General features: G+C 39.9%; 1 protein-coding gene across 2 annotated transcripts in view; it reads right to left on the bottom strand.

The window, feature by feature from the left end:
• LOC118431135 overlaps nucleotides 1–19854 on the bottom strand; it is an 84046-nt gene extending 64192 nt beyond the window's left edge. Inside the window, exon 1 of one of the 2 annotated variants that reach the window (XM_035842253.1) lies at nucleotides 19644–19854. The gene's annotated coding sequence lies outside the window, so the exon portion shown is untranslated. Of the gene's footprint in view, nucleotides 1–16421; nucleotides 16868–19643 lie in introns of those variants that run through there. The other variant, XM_035842250.1, reaches the window with a different exon arrangement.
• Nucleotides 19855–22098: the final 2244 nt, after the last annotated feature.

Here is a 22098-nt window from a genome sequence, read left to right as displayed (position 1 = left end):
CATTGTGTTAAGGCATTCATAAACATAGGACTCTAACAAGACATGTTTAATGACAATCTGTTTCGTGTTTTTTTCTTCAAGACGTGTACGTAACATAGGGACCGGGGGCATCAATAATGTATTCGTACTCGAGCGATCTATCACGCTTAGATTCTTATTTTGTCACTGCCTGCCCTCTCTTTGTATGGACCATTTTGCTCGCAGGGACCGTAAAAAAGATCGCTCAATATTTCCGGTTGTTATCACAGTAATGTCTTCCCTACAAGGCTTACGAAAACACCTTGTGGAACTTGCATACAACGAAACATTCACTTGCTAAGCAGAAAACATATCTTCCTTTTACGATCCACTCGCAAATCACGTTGACTTTGTGTAGGGCATTCCGATACAGCGTAGCAATATATCATCTTCAAACACCCGCTGTGACCATTGATGCAACGTCATGATCCCAAGTAAAAGTTTTTGAAGGGAGTCAATCCGTCAATAGCCACGGTGTAATGATACCCCTTTAGATGAAAGCCTCCCAATACCTAAAACGTCTGTCTATGGATTTTCTCTCAGGTTTTGCAGTTGAGATAATCTCGCCATTATCACGTCTAAAAGCACATACTCAACTTCTTACGCCACGCCGCCTTCCTTTCAGTGAATGACGGATGCAAAGGCTTTGGGTTATTGCCTCACGCGCGGCACTCGGTGGAAGTGTTCGGAGGAACTCCATGATTGCAGGTCAACCAGTGTTCCTGAGTCACCACTCATACTGTCGTCGGTATCTGACCCTGTGACTCTGAATAGGGCCACAGCAAGTAGATTTTATGGCTGACATCTTATGCAGAGTACAAAAATTATGAAATAGCGCGAAAAAAATAGATGGCTAACTTTTCAAAATAGACACGATAAACGCCGCAACAAGATTTGAATTGACGAAACATGGCATCACAACTAACAAGGCATAAAGAGGTAAACTAGTGTAGTAAAAGTGATACTAGTGTGGTACACTGGTATCACTTGCCAAGCTGGCAACTACATTCATGGCTTCCATATTGGTGGAACTTTCACAACAAGTTTACCTTCTGCAACTATAGTCATAGCTACATCGATCCCTCGTGTCACTTCTGCAAGTATAATTATCAGGCTACGTGTTTGCCTATTTTGGTCTATCTGACCATCCCCGAAGAGGAGAAACATCCTTTTTTTTCTCTGAAATCAGGCAAACATTAATAAGCTTGCTCATGTCATCCATAGAATTTACTTGCTGTGGCCTAGTTCAGAGAATGGAAGCTCCACGGCTGCAGAAGGCAGGGCGGTTTTATGGTAGTCTGATGTTGTTGTTTTTTTGCGATCGTTACTTATTCTGCCTCTGTCAGCACTTACGGCTGTCGACACCTCGGACGGCTCAACCCACCGATGGGTATTTCATACGAAGGGAAGATTTTATGACATACCATTACTCTATCTACAAGGGTCACGTGGCACTCCCGAAGGCCACGAATACCATCATACCGTGCACAGAGGGCCTGTTATTTCTAGGGACTAGGCAATTTGGAGTGGATTCCTTGGCCATTACTCGCTCGATCTGTCAAAAATGAGATACCTATAAAATTGCAGGGCAAAGTCAAACGATAAAGATGTGCGAATTATGGAACTATACAAATATGTGATGGAAAATAGATAAACATATATTTCGTTGCGATTGGTGGCGAAGGGACGGAGAGGTCGTAAGTGATCGTAATGGCCTAGGGTATATAAACATGTACTCTAGCCCCTTCCATTTGGGAAGGGCAGAACGAACGTAAGTGCTGCACTAGGTGTCAATGATAGAAGTTCTTCCTCGAGTAACAATTTTGAAAAAGAAAAGAAAATGTTACTTTCCCTCAACTCCAAATGTATAATTTCGATGATAGATTGTACCATTGACAACTGGAGGTCATTCAACCGGCAATGCGGATTTTCACACTGAAATAAATAGCAAAGTGTTCTTCCTTTACTTCTGACCCCGACCCTACTTTGTGCCCTTCCTGACGCTCTTATCCTAAAACTGTGTTGACAGGTTTAGATGAATGGATTGCTGACGATGTCGACTCCATTACTCCAGGCAGTTCGTCATACATGTCTCTCCTCAGTCTGGTGGGTGGTAATTTTCTTTAAGTGGTAGATTTAATGCCTTCGTGACATAGTTTGATATGCAAATGGTATATCTGATCATTGGACTTATTTTTCAGGACTCCAGTAGGGTGGCCGTATTCGGTATGTCGGTTCCAGCTATGGACATTTATTTGTCGAAGAGAATTCCTTTGACAGATTGAGACACTACCAGTTGCTGCACCTTTGGTCAAAATGTATCGATTTTTTGCTGCACCTTGGAGATTGTTTTACAGACCAGGGTTTTTATGTGGGGAAGATAGATCTAGAAGTGAATCAGGCTGGACATAGTTCACGTAAATGTAGGATTATTTGTGACCAGGATGTGATAATTTACCTTACTAATTAGTTCATGGCGTCGTATTAACCATCAAACACCCGAGTGGGGTCCATTTGGACCCCAGGCGTACATTTTGAAGTGCCATTTGAACATTTTTGATCTGAAGAAAAAATCCTTCCGTGACTTTGTCAGTCAATATGTCTTATACCTTCTCCTAAGTTTTCGCAAAGATTGGTACAATAATGTGGAAATTATAAAGAAAGTTTGTGTTCAGTCCTTCTTGGGTCCAAACGGACCCCAGCAAAAATGTGCAGTTTTTAAAACAAACTTTGGAGGCTAACTCCTTAACCACTTACAGTATGACTACCAGACTTTCAGACAATAATAAGAATGTAAACCTAAATCATCACAAAAATTTCTGTGTCATCAACATGTAATGTGACGACATTATGACGTCATTTGCCTAATCAGGGCGGCCATCTTGGATTTTGACCAATGACGTCATGAAATTAGCATAAATTATAAATTTTAAGTCATGAAAATTACATTGAATTTCATAGAATTTAATTGTTGTCAGAAAACAGGTGTAGTTTACCAAGAAAACCTTGTTTAAATTGAAATTGTCAAATTTTTGCAAAAATATGCCTGTTAGAATATGGTTGCCATGGCAACTCCCAAAATGATAAACTTACTTTATTGACCAAAAACTTTTGAAAACAATATTTTGTGATAAATTACCAAGTTTCGTAGCTTTAGCTCTAGCCATTAATGAGTTATGCAATATAAATGTTGCTGAGGGCCTCAAAATTCCCCTATCTGGTCGGAATAGGTTTAGTGCAAAACGTGGTCCTTCTGAACTTTTGCATAAATTATGATAATGAGTTGGAATTAGCAACATCTTAACATCTCAAAATCTTCCTCTTACATTGACGAAGCAATGTATATACAATGATCGCCGATAAGAAATGGTACTGAGATTTTATGAACAAAACATTTTGGGGTCCGTTTGGACCCCACTCGGTCATTTTAGTCGCAAAAAAAGGTCGGGTGCTTGAGGGTTAAAGCGTCAACAATATAAGCACTATGTTTGGAAACACATCGCCATTACTGTTAAGCGATTTGAAATATTCGTATTTGTAGAAAAGAGCATATTCTAAGCAATTCACTGAAAACACAATTTGTTTCCACCTGCAGATTGTTATCTCTCGCCATATTGCAAGTTGAAATGTATAAAAAGGCAGGTAAGACATTTTACAAATTTGATATAAAATACGCGCTTTCTGTTTGAGAATTGCAGCATAGACAATCCGACTGGCAGCTTGAGTCAAAGGGTCAAGGAGTGACGTTTTAAGCACCATTTGCAAAATTGCAATGATAACTAATGCTAGCTTGTAGCCTACGGCAAGACAAGCTACTGCATGACATTTTCGCTATAGATATCATAATCTCCCCTACGTATGCACTGATGCTATCGTAGATTTTTATGAGTCCAAGATGCCAAATTTCTGAGATAAGAGAACAAATATTCCTCTTTCGTGTCCTTTATGATATCTTTAACGGGTAACGTTGACTACGGGAGTCTTCTATGAATTTAAAAGAATGGTCCCTTGTTATATTACGTGATATACATCAGCTATAATGTTCTGGAACCTACCTTTTCACTTGTCTTTCCTTTCCTCTCTAGACGCTACTCTTCCTTGATGTCATCAACCCTGAATTCGACCTCCTGTCACCGTGCCCCAGCAGTGGTAACCCCAACTTCAGCGATAACGTGACACAGCATACACCATCTTATCTCTGCACTAGATAATGTCCAGGGATTCTATTCGGCCTTCACGCCATTAAGCCCAAGATGAATCTCCGGAAAACACACCCTCTCCCGAGGCAACCTTTTCCGTTTGAAATACCTGCTGATAACGGGTTCATTCTCCTGAAACCTGATCAGCCACACAGCTGCACAAGACGGATAGACGCCGAACCAAGCGGTTTACATCACCAGCACAATACAATCCTTAATGTACGAGACTAATGTGACATTTGACCTACATATGCCCGGAGGTCTACGCTATAATGTGCCTGGTACTCGGGTGATTAAAGTCTAACTGTTCTCAATGCGACGTTCGACGTCTCTTTCTTCAATAGGTGATTACCCTCAGCTAATCTTGATTAAGTGATCAAGCTTAGGATGGCCAGTCTTTCTTAAAGTACCTGATGTCTCCTTTCAACACAAACGGCTTGCCCTTTCTAATCAGTAACACATTTGACTTGCATTGCAGTAACCGTCTTTGTCACGACTTATCAGAATTAAATCTTGAGGCAACATTTGTGATGAAGTCACAAGAGGGTTAGAATAACGAGAACTACCTTATCTCTTTTTTGATTATGTAAGCCATCAATTTTCCAAAATAGGCAACCAGGCGCTACTTTGTGTAGATATACAAATATTCCTTTAACCAAAAACAAAATGCCTGTCTTACAATTGGCATGTTTAAAATCCGGTCGTACAAAACCTATTTTATTCCATAAGGCATAGGTAGAGAATACTTTCCTATCGCTTGTTACGAAATAATGCTGGGTAGAAGCTTTTAAAAGCATGATGGAAGAAGTTTATCACTTCATGTTTTACTTTTATAAAGACATGGATACATGACAGAGAAATGCATTCTGGTGTAGACTATAATATATATACATATATGTGCTGTAAGTATTACTATATATTTAGCAGGCGTAAAACAACCTTTGGGGGTATTGAACCGTAAATTGAAAACTCATTTCGTTTGCGTACCATTTCATATTCATATTGATTAAATCAGTAAACTTCTGTTTTTTTTCTGAAACTCTTTAACCAAACCTAAAGTCAGAGACTCGTGTTTTGGCCTTGGTGTCCGTAATAATGTGACTGAATTACCCCAAACGTCTCAAAATCAATGATTAACGGTATGAATTTTGAACGGTGCTTTCTTTTATACCCGAAATCGATTAGTACATAACTCGTGGCAATGATACATATTGCATCAATACATTAATGAGAAAGGCGGCAATCGGTAAAGTGTTGGTCAAGGATTGGACGGGAAAGGGTAACAACGAGTAGGTATCAATGTAAATGCTTATGATATCTTAATTTAAACACGCCACATCTCACCTCTAAAATCTTAAAATACCTAGAATAAATTCATTAACGCCTACGGGTCGTATACAATAACCTTTGTTATTGCCTTTACTGTAGGAAACAATGCAAACATGATTTACATTTAAGGCATTCGCATACGGATGCTTAGGAGTTAATAACATGCTAAACCGTTTTTTCTAGTTAGCTATACTTGTATTCTGGAAGTTCATTCTAGTGACGCTGAAGAAGAGTGATGGATGTCCCTCAAAACCTCCTGAGGTAAATTTCCGTTCTTTTCCACTTTGTAGAGATTGAATTTCATATTGCACAAAAACGCACATCTAAAATAAAAGGTACACTTTTACCTTCAATCGTGACTCACCATATGGGACCTGACCCTCATGTTGCAGCATCACAGACTGTTGTCGTCCGTTACGATCTCATACGTTAGTACATAAACCGATGCTATTTCGGCCATGACAACAGAAAAAAATATTATGCGCAGTTCTGACGCCTACGGATGCAGATCTACTGTCTCTCGGTTTAATCACCCTCATACTACCGACAGAGGAGTGCAAACTTGCCTAAAGGATCCTAAACATTGTAAAACTATTTGCATATCAACGCTACAGATCAGAATATGCGTCAGCGTTTGAACCTTTTGCCCTGGAGTAAACTACACTAAGCAATCACGATAAAATACATTAGAGTTTAGTCTCCAGACATTGTTACAGCACAAATGTTCTCCTGACATATCTAGGCCATTCAGAACAAATAACCAGATCATTCTAAAGCACCTTGCTTTGACGAGGAAAAACATCATACCATCCACTGGTGCCAGAAGCCAACTCGAGACGAAATAATAGTCTGTAGTTGGCGCCAACTTGCTAACAGGTCACAGAGCCTCTTAACATTGTCCTGCCCCTTGCTCGATGCGCTAATGTGATATTTATTGGAGACACTACAAAATCCAGCTCCAACTGCCGTCAATCAATATGCCACTCCTATGGGAACGAGGCTGATATTACCAGCTAGCCCAGCTTGGTTTTGTCCCATGTGGACAAAATGGTAAGATACAACTAGAAGACTTGACGCTTCGTTCACGTAGGACATACATTTATGAACTCTTTATATTTTTCATTTTCTTCCTTCCTGCTCTCTTATATTTTCTTCTCTCTCTTATATTAAATTAATGATTATTGCAAGTTTATACTCAAGGCACATTTCAAGTACAAACATACGTATAGTAAAGAAACATACAAAGATGCTAAGAACTACAGTTTATGTTTTGCTACAAGTGTACATGATACTAGTCTTTTAAATATTATTACGAAAACATTTGCAACGAGATAGCAACTTCTGCTTCTCGTATTTCAGACCATTCTGTTTTTCTGCTTATTCAATGAACGTACTTGCCGAAAATATTCACCATTACTAATTTGTATTATAAATGACTTACGACTTTTCTTAGTACAAGGTGACCTCATGATAAGCCCCTTTAAAAAGAACACGTCCAACATGCAAGAATGTCAAAGTTGTTAGCATAATCCGCGACATGTGGTGCCGACATCTTGCATTTGCCGATCCTTTTTGACCAGTCAGCAGGGGCGGCCCTGATGATTGCAATACCATGTACATCGAAGCCATCAGGTTTGATTTCTCCCTGGCACATGCGTCATTACACACGCTGCAATCAGCCCCAGAAATGACCATATAACTACTGCAAATATAAACAGTTCATTAGGGCGTCGCAGTCTGCTTCGCAAGTCTTATTATCTGCAATTTGAACATGGAAATGCGTGTTGATTTTCAACCTGCTAAAGGTTGGGGCACATTAGTCGACAGGGGGTAGCTAGATCACATGTAGGACATGACCCCTAATGTAAACATGTATAAGTTCATGGGGGCTTGATTACTTGAGAAAAGTAAAAAAGGATAGCATTTAAAATATTTCTCATGCATATGCTGGTACTTTTGATTCTGGCATTTCATATGTAGGATCTCCGATTTCATCATTGACAGCAAGGAATAAAAAAAATGCCTGAAGCAAAGGAAGACGTGTTTACGTGGTAACCTCTTATCCTCAGTGTGTGCAAATTTAAACAATATGTCAATAACGTTTTGTTGCGTCTCCAAGCATAGTACATACGCGTGCCAAGTCGCATGTATTGGTAGATATGCAGGGTGATAAGAGTATCAGCCATGTTCTCCAGAGGATATCAACATTCTGAACGATTGGTGCATAGAATAACCATTTGACATCGTTGACGTTCCTTTAAAAATTGGATCAACTTAAGATTAATGAATTGCTAGTTTGCATCAAATTTCTTTTCATGATAAGATAATTTTGGTAAAGACAGTGTATTTACTATGTTATCCAGAGATTATCAACGTTTTGAACGATTTGTGCATAGAAAAACTATTGATATCGTTGACGCTCCTTTACAATTGGATCAACATATTAAAGAAGATTAATGAATTACTAGTTTTTTTATCTTTTAACGGAGATCAAGATAACATTGCTAAGGACAGTATATTTACTTTGAATTTTTGGATGCTTGCTTTCAATGAATATGTTAAGCGTCCATTATTACCCTCAACCCGTATTACATCTGTATTCTGTATTCCTCACAGCCATTGTCCATTGACAGTATATAAGCGGTCATAAATTACATCGCTAAGCCATGTGCTAACGAAAACTGCCCTTATTGACTGTCCTTTATTGGACATGTGACCATTACCCGCTGTGGTGCAAACTTGCCCTAGTTCTAACTCCACTCATCATGTGAGATTACCTGCGGTTTATTACTGCGATTGCAGCTGGTACATAATACAGGTAGATTGCTCCTGGTGAATGAACTCTTCCTACCGCTGTGCTCTGCATTTATGAAGTCCAAGGTTGAGTTACTTGAGTACTACAGTTTTTTTTTTTTAATCTTACCACCGGTTAATTTTGCATAATCTTATACTATACATACTCATTAACACACAAGAAAGCATAGATGTGCAATACTTTGTCTAAAGTATTTAGTCTGTCTTTCTCAACCTTTTAAATACAGCAAACCGTAAAAGTTTATAATGATGCGTTAAGCAAACAATGTTGAAAATCCAACGCTTTGATATTGAATTGTCCTTGTGCCTAATGCAAACCCAATACCATTCCGTTTAACTTTGTTTCGTACGGCAAAATAATTTTAAAAAAGATTTAATTCAGCAAAGTCCGTATTGGGGCATTGTACCATAATGATTACGTTTTTGGTACCATACCATAATGATACGGAGAATTATAGTAGGTGTCACTTAGCATTCCAAATGACAGATGAATTTTAAGCTTGCTCGAAAATTAAAGCTGTTTTATACTACTTATTGTAGTACAGACATTTCTCTACACTATATAGCTATATAGTAGCATACTCATTAAACCTATGCGGTCAGTAAAATTGATAGGCTAAAAGCCACAGACACTATAGCCACAACAATTGTTCTCAAAGATGGCCATAACGTTACAAGGCACGTCCCTTTACTGCTGCAAAGCGTTGATGAAATTCATCCCTGGTGTGGCTTTTACAGGAAAATGTTCTTGTCTTTTCCGCCAGTAGGACCGTCTGAAGTACCGAATTGATTGTTTGACGATTGGCCCGGAAAATGCCATAGATAATTGATATATGTTTGGGTCGCCAAAGGTGTAGCCGGACAGAAAATGACTGTTGAGTAAGGAAACAGTCTTGCCGAAACCACGTGGTTAAAGGGAGGGGATAAGAAAATATCATTACAAACTCAGCTTTTATTTTCACATTTAAGTACGAGTTGATTGATTTCTATGGAATATGCAGGTTTAAGGGAATACTTATGCCTTAAGTCTATATGAATTAACAATAACCAATTAGACAATGAACAAAATGAATGACCGGTGCAATGTAGGTCCCTAATCGGTACAGGTCAATTATTTTGTAGGTTGGATAGAGCGTTTGTTTGAGTCATGGTTGGTGGAAAGGTTAATTGAAATCTGCTTCCTGTTGACGGTAAATCAGACCACTCTTGTGCATCAAGTAATCTGTACCTATTTCTAATTGAATATCACGTGTCACTATGCTCTATTTCAGCTGTGTTGCCAGATTGTATTTTCCTTTTAATTTTTGGGAATGTTAATACTTTGAGAAAGTTACCATTTATTCTATCAGGTAATTTCTAACTGTTAAGCAGTTTATTCGTAAGAGTACCAGTTCACTCATAGATTAAGAATAAGCTTGACTCATGCCTTGATCCAATCATATAAAATCGTAACGGCAACAAAATACGAGTCACCGCAATACATCATTTAGATTGACACGTCTAGAAGCTTTGTTAGGGATACTTGGTGGCCCGGTAGTAAACTGATATGTTGAAAAGCGTGTCATTGTTGAATACATCATTGGTATATTTGTTATATACTTTGAGGGACATTTCAACAACTGAATACTTGAGCTTCAAACGGACTGACCTACGATATTATGTTGATTTGAGCTGCTTTTGATATCACCGAAAGTTTCCCAAGAGAGAACCGTCTTGCTATCGAGCTGCTTACCAGATAATACATTAACGGCTATCGGATTGCAGCTAGGTGAACACCAAGGAATAGGTTGGTCCATCCATGTGACAGCTGCTCGCGCCGATACCACCATTTTTAATTGCCTCTTTTATTCCTCTAATCCCGGGTAGACCAACAATGCTTGGCCTGATAGGAGATGTACTTTACACCTATTTTCTAACTCTACTCACTGGTAAAAATGAGTAACATGTATTTAGCTTAGGAACTTTTGTACGCATACCCGACGTTTGTACGTATATGGTTGATGGAAGCCACACTTAAGAGCACGTAAAAGATCCCACCACGAGTACAGAAGTAAGAAAGGATCATTCCCGGTCTTGTGACTCAAACTTTACAGTCTGGTCTCTGGATTGACATCTTAAAAAAGGTAAATTCAACTGTTGTGTTAGTCTTCTGCAAATGTTGCGAAACTAAACGGTAAAATACATCAGTGATCAAAGAGGAGCGGCAGTTTGAATGGTGAAACCATCTGCTTTTTGTCGTTTTAATTTTCTTTATTTAATTCGCCCACGCTGGCGTTATATCAAGGGTACAAGAATATTTTTTCGCCCACTATGTCTAGACACACATAGGAAAAAATTGCCTTTGCCATAATTGCTGTCTGAAATCCACATGCATTATGATCACTTAACACATGCGTTGGTGCCGTCGAGGAAATTGTCGTTAATACTATTGGTCCAATTACAAAGGAAATGGAATTATGTCCACAAGCCTGTTCTGGACATGCGGGGTCTTCACTTTCACAATCGCATCTTGTACACGCATAAATAATCTCCAAAATTTTAGCACATTCTTAAAATAGTATATTGCACTTTTGTCTTGTTTGCATTAAAGTCGAAGGTTAACAAATAACAGTACCATGTGTTTGTTTCGTCTCAGGAATAAAAAAGGGAATTAGAAAAAATTGTGTTTTTTTTACTATATATCAATCTGATAAAAAACTTGATTGATATCTTTCCTGTAAATGAAATAGCTTTCGATTGGGATTCAGGTGCTATCATAAGTTCTCCCAAAGGTTAGAATGATGATGGTGGCATCAGTAGGTATAATACGCAATTATATGGTAGCTTAAGGTACCCCAGCTTTAATGCGTAGAGTAATCTTGGGAAAGTTCAAACGGTCGTAGCAATGGTTCTGCCCTTGGCCGCTAATTCAGATGATCTCTACCTATAGTCTAATAACAAACTACGTGAACTGATGATGTCAAGTAAAGGCCTGATTGTCGACAATGAGGCCAGGTCTTAAGCTTAGCCATAGGGTAATTTGATCTTCAGAAGTTAGATGGTTACTGTTACGTTCTCAGGTGTTTTCTTAATCCTTCCTTAAGGCTATCATCATCATCAAAAGCCAAAACAGAGATCGTCGTGGAATTTATCATCTGGTGCAACATCTGTTGTTTTTTGTTTGAGTTACAAAAGTACTTTTGACTTACCTCGTCGCACCTTCGTTGGTCACTCACTCTTTTGTATGACAAATGTTTTCCTTCTCTGTCCGTTATTACAGTTTCTTCACTTTAGATCTAATTTGCTTTTTCACCCTGTAATGGGCGCGCTGTTCCCTCTAGAGATTTGATTTTACTGCCATAGATAAGTGGTGATCATCCTTTTATACCTTAATCACAGAATACCTCCCTAGGACACCATCTCCACTAATCCCTTCCTGGGGACAGCCGTGATCCCTGCTACTATAACTGGATTTAATATCCCAATGGTGATGGCCCATTGCCTCTTCTTGACCATTAGAAAACCCTTCTTAATCCTTTTTGATGACCATTATTTCTTTTCATACCTCCCGCCTCAAACTTTGGTAAAGAAAGTACAATCTAACGGTAACGGAATCTGAAATTGCCACACCATTGCCATACGATCGTTCCAGATTCACGGACAGTTATCTGATTGTTTTCTGTGGATTGATCTTTCTTTTCCCTGTGACGGTTCAGAATTGGTTGTCTATTCTGTAACGACACTATCACAGCCAGAACGTTTGGGTCATGAGGTACTGCACCATCACTTATGCTTCTTGCTAATTTTGATACAAAGTATTTTGGCTAGATGTTGATACTTTATTTGATATCAGGAAACACTCGTTACGTCTAAAGTACATTGGTTTCTGTGAGATGCAATGCTTGGAACACTGAACATCGCTTTTAGAATTTACTATTCAGACGAAAGTATCTACGGCAAAAAACGCGTTAACGTGCTGATGAGATTAACGGTAGCAATGGCAAATTCCGGCTACGTTAAAGTAAGTCCAACAGGAGAAATCTTACTAGCTGTCCCAGATGGTCTGTGTAACTTAAGAGTGATCCGTCATTGCGATCCACTGGCATCATCTGTCATTCGGGCACAGGTTGTCCTAGATTTGGCGGGGGCAACGCCCGGGTCTGCTGAGACTTAAACCTATCTCCCAAAGAGGTAGGCAAAAAAATTGAAAAATCGCCCGCGAGAGGAGTTAAGGCAGCTGTGTGCACTGTTAGGCCCGCTCGGGATTAGGTCCAGGTCTCCCGCCAGAGGCCTGTGGAGATGGTGTAGAGATTGGCAATCGTGGGTTAATCCTCCTGCACCCTCTCGCGCCCTAATGACACAGTAATGGGAACCATTCCTTAGGCCCCTGCCACTATCTGTGCTTCACCGAGGGAATAATTTGGAATCGCCGGAATAACAACTTGCAGTTCTTTGCAATTACAGTTGTCCCCTGGGGACGCCCTTGGTGCAGAAATGTTGGGGGTTAGATAAATAATTGCACCTGTGGGCGAGAAGCTTCCTTCACTCTCCCATCACACTCACCTGAACCTACGGCACCACAACGTGAGCATGAGAACTTCTTTCTAAGTTTCTAGGTCGCATCCATTTGCGGCTAGCTTGGATAAGTCACGTCTATTAAACATTGGAACATCCGCTCACCTTTTCTTATATATGTCAAGGATATTTTATATCTGCGTTCAAAAATGGACACATTTATACTAAGGAGCTAGCTTTTAAACCACACTACAGCTTCCAAAGCCTCTAATATTAATACTTTTCAGTATGGTGATACGTGTTAGTTTATGACTGATACATAAACATAATATATTCTTTATATGCATAACCCTATTAGTTAGTACAATCTGTCAGTACTTGGATCTATCACCACGTAGTTTTGTACTGAAGTCACAAGTACTCCGTATTAGTATCTATTTATTTAGTATTGTTATTTATCAAATTTCTCCAAAATGCAGTGGAGCGTATAGCGAAACAGGTGTTTCTTCTTAGTATACGTAACAAGAAAAAGGCTAAAGTATACGTATTGCCATTTGATTTGTGAACATCGTCCTCATAGAATGTATGTGTTATAAGACTGTTTTCGGGCCTACATCACTCCTACTGATCATTCTGTAGTGCCGTTGGACTCCGTCCTATCGACTAACGATATTGCACCCTGCACGAGAGTGGAAATATCGCACACTGGCAATACCTCACCCAGCTGTCCCGGAGGTGCCGTTATTGGTGCATCGTCTACATCAAATACGAATAACCTCCCAGATGTGGGATCAAACGCCGTTTTGTTGACATCAAACCCCCTCAACAACAGACAATCGGCCATCTTCTTGGCACTTCCCTGTCTCTATTTACAAAATGGACTTGCGAGGTCACACGTGAATGCCAACCCTACGTGATTGAGTACGAAATCGTCTCCAATGGGCAACTTTGATATATATGTAATTTCGGGTGCATCATATTGAAAAGCACTCGTAGACGGACTCCATAAAAGCGTGTAAAATGCTCCTTTTGGCGCAGCAAAGGGACCGCAATCTCTGATCCACGCGCGAAAGGTTATGTAGTAGACGTGTGAGGAAATCTTCAACAACAGCACTGGGGTAAAATTCATAATCCCATCGCAATATCTCTTATTAGATTACTACATAATTCACTAATGGCCAGTTGTATGCAATATATATACCTTCCAACACGTGCTTATCCATCTATGAACATCGCATTATTATAAAATCTTGGGGATATTGGTGACACTTTTGGGGACAAAAAGTTTTCGAATACCAAAGACAAAAACGCTTATCATGCCCAAGGATGGTGCTATCTGCAGTGTTACATTCTAAACCACTCAGCCATATCGCATTGGACAGTAGTGCTACGTACGTCACGACCGTTTCTAGTACAAAGCCCTGTCTGGATCAGATCACAAGTGGTAACCTCTAACGGCCTAGAGGCAGTACAATCCTTATCTTGTCCTTACACTGACTACTTTGAGGCAAAACAAACCATGTGGTCATTCCACAACCTTGTGTAGCAAACTACAGAGACATGTACATTTACACTTTAGCCATCTCTCTCCGGATATAGCCAGTGCGATGTTTGCCTAAAATGCGAAGGAAGAAGTAAAACAAACATGACATACCGTGATTCCTGGCACACCTAACCTCCATACGCTGGCTAGCACTTGAGCATTTCCTTCCGTACAAGTGGAATCGTTATTGACAACGGCCATGGTATGATTGATCTGGGACAGGGTCCTAATTAATATCATGTGTGCCATAACGGGCAGCAAGCACCGAGCTGGAACGTTTTTACGGAGATGTCCGTCACAACATAATCCTCGTATTTATGGAAATTGCTCTAATTTACAGCCACGTGAAGTGAAAATAGATTTTTTCCAATATGTTCAAACATAAACCAAAGGTAATTACTGGCAATCCATGTCATCCAAGCCATATACTCCCTACTTTGCATGCAGAAAAAATCCTACCGCTGAGCTCTGACGATTGGAAACGGATTTCAGTTGCTTGTAAAAATTCGTGTTAAAGCTATGCTGTCTTCTATCTATATGGGTACTGCGCATGCATGCGTAAGCTTTGATATAACCAGATGTTCTACATGAACACGCGAGCGTTTGGATGACGCAAAGGCATACGAGCAGCAAAATGAAGATAGATGAAGCAATATTAAGTGCCACCATGTATGCATTAACCTAATCATCCCACAGTAACGGAGCGTCTTCTTCTATGTAAATCTCTTAAGATGACAAGCAGATGCAGCATCACGCACTCATATCATACCAATTTTAGTACCTCATTCAGAGATAATGTAAAGGTATCTGAGATGTATGTGAAAGTCTTCTAGTCAAACTAGATTGTGAGGTGTTCGATCGGTATATTTGGAGCAAACCATCTCCCGTCGCCACAAATTGAAAGCTACTGATTCTTAGTAAAATTACGCTTTCGAGCTTTCATGCCACTGATTTGGCGACGCGAGGCATAACAAACTTCATGCTTATAAGAATTAGTCGCAGTATTCGGGATATATGCAAGGCTTAATTGTCTTTCATAAACATTAATAGCGATGAAACATGTTGCTGTCATTCTACGGGTCGGTAGGCGATCTCGTTTTTGTCATTTAAGACAGGGTACAAAAATTATATTCTCGTCAAATTGACATATTATTAGAAAATGATTTTTCATAACTGGGTGAAAAAAAGTTTTTTTTTTATTACTAAAGATCGTTAGAAGCTATCAATTTGCGCAAACCTGAGTTTGAAGCTTTCATCATTGTGCACATAAAAAACATAGCTTCATTTCAGTGGCATGTACAAAGTGCTGTATTATCTAAAAGAATTAAGATAATATTAGGCAATAAAGCCTAATGGCGTCATCCATATAGACAAAAAAATCAGGTTTAGAATTCTTTCATGCCCATCTATCAATATTCATTACGGCTCCATTCTTTCTTAATTCGTAAATAAGAAAACAATGGAAGATCAAAATGCCAAGATAGCCAGGTGAAATACCTTAAACCTCATTCAGTCTGAGTGAATATGTGTAAATATTACTAACGCATGGTTAAGGAACCTATTTTTACCACCTGTCACACCCCGCTCCCTCCAATACTCATTTGGAAGAATCTAGTCACAGTAAGATCATGGCTAAGTGAAAGGGCAAAGACTGGTTAGAGCGCGGCGCCCCTGTATAATGCCGAGCATGTTCTGGAATCCACTTTGACGCGGCGTCCTTCTCAATGCAAAGTCTCGATATCCGCGGACGGACGGGTAACCGAACCAATCATTTCGAACACTACAGATATTCTAAAGCGTTATTTGCAGGTACTCATAGTAAATAAACTAATAAACGTATAGAGCAAAAATATTTCCTTGTAATTACCCAGCCTACCTCTGATGAAGAAGAACACAACGTGCATTCTAAAGCAGTTCTGGCTTGAAGCAATTTTCGCTACATAAAAAAAAAAAAAACGAATACAACAACAAAACTTCAAAACGACAGCCATTCACACAGCCAACATTGAAATGAATTTACGTACCGTGACTATCTACACCACACAGGGAAAGATGAGACTATGCACAAGTATGCTCGATGACCAGGACCTTCGATGACTCGCGGCACCTTCTCTACTGCCGGAACGCCCCGCACTCATCGCACTTGTGTCCGTGCGGCAGTGTTGCCAATCGCAATCTGTCGTCAGACGAGGATTTACCATCTACGGCAGGTCCGACCTCCGACCCGGCCGTATTCAAGTTGGTTTGTGAGAAATGGGTCCGACATATCCCCTTTGTTACGTACGTACGTGCAGGTATAGTGCGCCTGATCAACTTATTAGTGCCGGCAACCATATGTCAAAACGATCGATGAAGCCAGGAGGGTGAATAAATTTTTCTCACTCCAATTGTGTCTTGAGAGGACCAATACACTTATGCAAATCACATCACTGATCCGGATATTTTAGACTGCCTTTGACTTTTCATATGCGCGCATGGATCTGATAAAGAGCAACTGCCAGAAGAGAGAACGTTGTACGTCAAAGAATCTGACAGTTTACTCAGCGCTCAACTTGTGATGTATCCTTCCACGCGTGTGCTCTCGACGTTTCGTGTTGTGCTATTGATCTCAGCGATGATGGGGGAGATTTAGGCTTCGCTGCTGGCTTTACAGTTGCATGGAAGCGTAACGAGACCAGAATTACTACATGTCGATCCTGACTGACGAAAAAAGGCATCGGAAACCATTTTCATCCATCATTACTTCATGTGTGTATATATATATATATATATATATATATATATATATACAAGCTTGAAGGTGGGCGTAAGAATATACTATACTCATATCATCAGTTTACTTGGGGAATATTGGGCCTAATAATAGGACATGGCTCTCCTATGCAAACTACGGGATGGTGTTTATTTTTATAGCTAATACCAGTTGACATATGAATGTCTTTAATCCCTTGGAACAGGTAAATGATACTTCTCGTTTCATAATGCAGATATAGAAGTTAATTGATAAGACAATAATATATATTCTCGCTTTACCAATCGCTCTATAATTCTTTGTAATCCTGTATGAAAGCACTGAATATTTAACTAAAACCTTGACCTAAAGGTATTAGACATTTCACTTTTAATCTAGATGTTCAGTACCAAAAATGCCAGTTCTTTTATATATTACGTGAAAGCTGTTGATAGGAATGTTAATGTTTTTGATACCTGTAGGCTATGGGTGTTGATAGGGGCCTCTACATCGCCGTTCCTTAATGATCCGTGAAGACAAAAGAAAGGAGCGGTCCGCAGATGGGGGTCCATAGCTCCTCGCCTTCTATCTACGCTTCACTAAGTCTTATTTATTTACTCGTGGTTTTGAGGTAGGAAGGATTCTAAGCTTGTCTTGAAGAGTACTGAACATTGAAATACATACATGCTAGTGGCGTTAAGGTGTTCGTTTTTTGTCTTTAAATTTTTATCGGTGGAACTTACTCTAGTATTGAATATAAGCAAAGTTGAATATCGTTCACAGAATTATCATATTTAATGTGTGTATGAACACCTACGAGGTTTCTGCTACAGTCTAGCATATTGAAAAATCATGCATATGTAACACTAACAGCATATTAAAACATCTACATGACATCACAACAGGTTGAACAGTTTGAGTGCTCAGTGTAATATTGTGGCTTTAATGTCATACAAAAAGCGTAGCATATTTACCGCAGAAAAACACACAAAAAATGCCCATTCCGGATGTCTCAGTAATATAATTTGGTGTTGTCAGTATCCGCCCTCAGGTACATTAGTGACCAGAAAAAAAAGTAAGATAGTTTTGTCGCAGAGACCACCATGAGGCAAAATGGCCAGGTCGGAAAATTGGATCACTGATGGACCATAGAATGCAAAGACTTTAAATCGTATCAGCTAGGCCCGTAAGAAAAGTAATAAAACACATATTTGTCATGCAAAAGCACAAGCAATCGTAGGGAATACAAGAAGGTCCCCTGTGGTCACATCTGTGAATCCATATGTATTTTTGTACTCTACCTTGGCATTCTACCTCCGTTGCCTCAATTTTTTATTATAAATATAAATTCCACTCAACGCTGACCTTGGACGTAAAAGGCAACGAGAGCGTTAAAATAAATCATCGGTGTCAATGCGAATCCCCGTCGTCTTGAATAACACGTTCAAAGTCAGAAATTCGATCCGATCTCAGGGCAGTCAGATTGAACACTGTAGAAAGACTTATGTTTTCCTCTTTCAACAGCAAATGCCTTTTAGCATCCGGGACTACCGGCTATAATTCTGTCCTGGAAAATCGAGTTTTTCCTTCTGAAGAGCTGACTAAGTCTACAAATCCAATACCCTGCCCCATGCTTTATGGTCAGGTATTGACTTTTGTGATGCCCGTGGTATTAGCCAAAATCTGGCTTCACACACTACACAATTGGAGGGATTCTGAGGCCAACTCGCAAGAGCAGAACCGATCAGTGGAAATCGATATTTTTGTAAAGCCGGCGCGAAGTTCTAATCCTTTGAAACCACACGTAAATGACTGCTCTTGAGGAAAAATGTTCAAATTACCTCCAATTTTCTCTGACGGTTCCTCGGGACGTGTTCCACCTGTCTTCCTGCGAGAGGACGCCATATTTTACTCACTTTTCTGGCTGGAGGGAAGAGCCGGGAAATTGTTTTACGTATACTTGAGGCATAAGACATTCCTCTGTGGATCTATCTAATCGGGTAATTGTACATTCTCTCAGCGGCACAGGCACATTCGAGGCTTAACCGGCTGAGAAAACTTGCGCTAATGCCTCGAGACGTATGAAGAAACAATTGCCAAGTCCATCAACCACAGTGAAATACGACACACCAGTGGACGCTGCAGTGCGATGAAATATGTACCTTTTGTCGACTCTCCGATATCTCGTCTTTCAATGGAATTAGCAGAGACGTTTTCTACATGAACTCATTTTTCACCTAGAAGGACCTGAGCCAAATGACTTCGCGCGTGTGTTTCTATGTTCATATCATATGTTCAAGCACACTTAACATTTAGATCTGTCAGCAGATTCTATCAGCACAATACCTTACAGGCAGCTACAGAGTCAGACATATTTAGAACTAGCAGAATCTTTTTTTTATAAATCTGTAACCGTGCTTGTAATCTATATGCGCATACAATAACTTTGCCTAGCACCATGCGATATCATTCAAACCGTATTCAAGACCTTGCCTACAGCCCACTGCGGACTCACGTTGGGTCCAGGCGGTCGCTCCGGTCGTGTTGAGGTCACTGCGCGATGTCCTCACGAGCTCGGCAGGACATCTCCCCTCGTGTTCGCCTGATTTCCCCGTACAGACATCCAATCTCTTCTACCCGCCTGGAAATTGGGTAGTCAAACAGTGAGGAGTGGAAGTGCCAAGAGTAAAGCTTCGTTATAAGGTCTTTCCGGAAGAGCAGCTTCCCCACTTGTCCTGATTGCGTCTCGAGCCGCGCCTCGTACTGAATGTTTCAACGCCCTCGTCTCCCTAGTGTTAGCCTCTGGCTATATCCATAAACGTTTCGATTTTTTCCTCTCGTCCATGCATAGGTAAATAAACGAATCGCGCATGGCCTCAATTGAGTCAAAATTTTATTCGTCAATATTTGATTTCCTTCCTAAAAGAAATATCGACCAGTTAACGAACTTACATCCAACCTATAAGATCCCAGTTGTTGTTACACCAAAGACTTCTAAATATGGAATCAGCTTCCGTCCGTTGGATAACAGAAGAGTTAAACTACTGTTCAGCTAAAATTGATCAAAAGAAGCGGGTGGCACGTTTCCTGATTTTGCTCAAAGCGGGGGTCTTTAACTACATCTTGCGAACGCCGCCCGGCATCACATGAAAGACTTGCCACAACTTTCTGCAAATTCCCCCACCGAACGCGCTGTCAATCGGCACCAAAGCGCCCACACTGAGAGATGGATTAGCATGAAGACACGCAGCATAAATGTTAACGGAACCACAAGTAAGCGAAACAGAAGAGGGTGGACAGAGGCGTATTACAAATGTTATATCTATGTCCGCATAGATGGCTGCTTACATTGTCATGAACTGCAGTAGTTTCGAGAATTAAGGTAAAGTCTCACTTCAGTTGCGTCACGCTTGCGTCACTGTGAGGTCCGAAAGATACTCAACGATTTCCAGATATAAAGAACGATAAGTCATACTTCTACGTATTACGCAATCTTTAAATTATCTGATACAAAATTGGAGAAAATAACAAAACAGTGACGCAGTAAAGAAACCCCGCAATGACGCAAGTGCGGGGAGAGTGCACTTTAAGTCTTGTCAAAATGATATGAAGATCAAATCTTCATCAACTTCTGAGTTGAATAGGAATATCAAAGATCCACGAAAATTGAAAACACCAAACTGTTAAGCATGTCTACGCCTGGACACGTTACCCCTGCACCAGCCTTCCCACCACAGCCGTTAAAATGGCCATATGTTGCCATCAGTGGCCATGATGACATTTCAATTTGCCATGAGGCGCCAGGAAGGGGTCAGTGACACTCCCAATGATTAGGACACGAGTTTGCTGATGAGTATTTATCATTCAGCCGACCGGGTGCAGGTCACTATCAGTGTAGGGGGGGGGGGGGACGTTCCGCTACAACTGCTCATCTACACCTGTGTCATCTACCATTCTGTAGACTTCTGGAGGGGGAACAACAACAGCCTGTTTGGCAACAATAGTCACCCATAGAATAATGTAGTAGTTCCACAAAACTCCAGTACATGACAGCCCAGTTAAAGCATCCAATGCTAGGAGTATAAACATCTGCATCGTTGTTGACATCGTCCTTGTTACTAAAATATGTAACATAGTACAGATCTTCTTTTATGTACACATGAAACGTGTCTTCTTTATGGTCACTGCCTTTTGCCATGGTTGTATACATTTACGTAGATATATGATTTCTGGTACTTCTTTTAAAACCTCCTGTACGGCTTGACTTATTGGTTGAAACTAGATTCTGCAATGCTATGATATTTGGGTCTCATTTGATGAAACTATTGTAGTTTTGCCTGCTTCTATATATGTCAATTAGGATTTTGTCTACAATGTTAACATGACCCTGAGGCGTCGTCGTATGTATAATTCCTGGCGTGTGTCTCGACGTATTGGCAAAAACTAGATCCTACAATTCAATAACAACTGAATCTTCATTGACTAACATACTTTGTTTGGATTTAAATGTCACCTTTGTTCTTAATTTTGACATTGCCTTACGCCATGGATGCGTATATATGTCGATATATGATCATTAGTACTTCTTGATTCCTGGTGTGTCTCGACGTATTGGCAAAAACTAGATGCTACAATTTGATAAGAAATTGATCTTCATTGACTAACAAACTTTGCTTTCATTTTTTGGCAATTCTGTTCTTGATTTTGACATTCTTACGCCATATGTGTACATATATGTATGTAATAATATATGATTGTTGGTACTTCTTGATTCCTGGTGTTTCTCGACGTATTGGCAAAAAAAAATTCTGCAATTGAATAACAAATTAATGTTCATTGACTATCATACTTTGATTTGAATGACACTTTTTGTCTTAATTTTGACATTGTCAAATGTCGAGGTTGTACATATATGCAGATATAGCATTGTTGGTAGTTCTTGATTCCTGGCATGTCTCGGCACCTCCCGT

This window comes from Branchiostoma floridae, chromosome 14 (genome assembly GCF_000003815.2).
Source record: "Branchiostoma floridae strain S238N-H82 chromosome 14, Bfl_VNyyK, whole genome shotgun sequence".
NCBI classification, from domain to species: domain Eukaryota; kingdom Metazoa; phylum Chordata; class Leptocardii; order Amphioxiformes; family Branchiostomatidae; genus Branchiostoma; species Branchiostoma floridae.
This window is presented reverse-complemented; position numbering and strand designations above follow the sequence as displayed.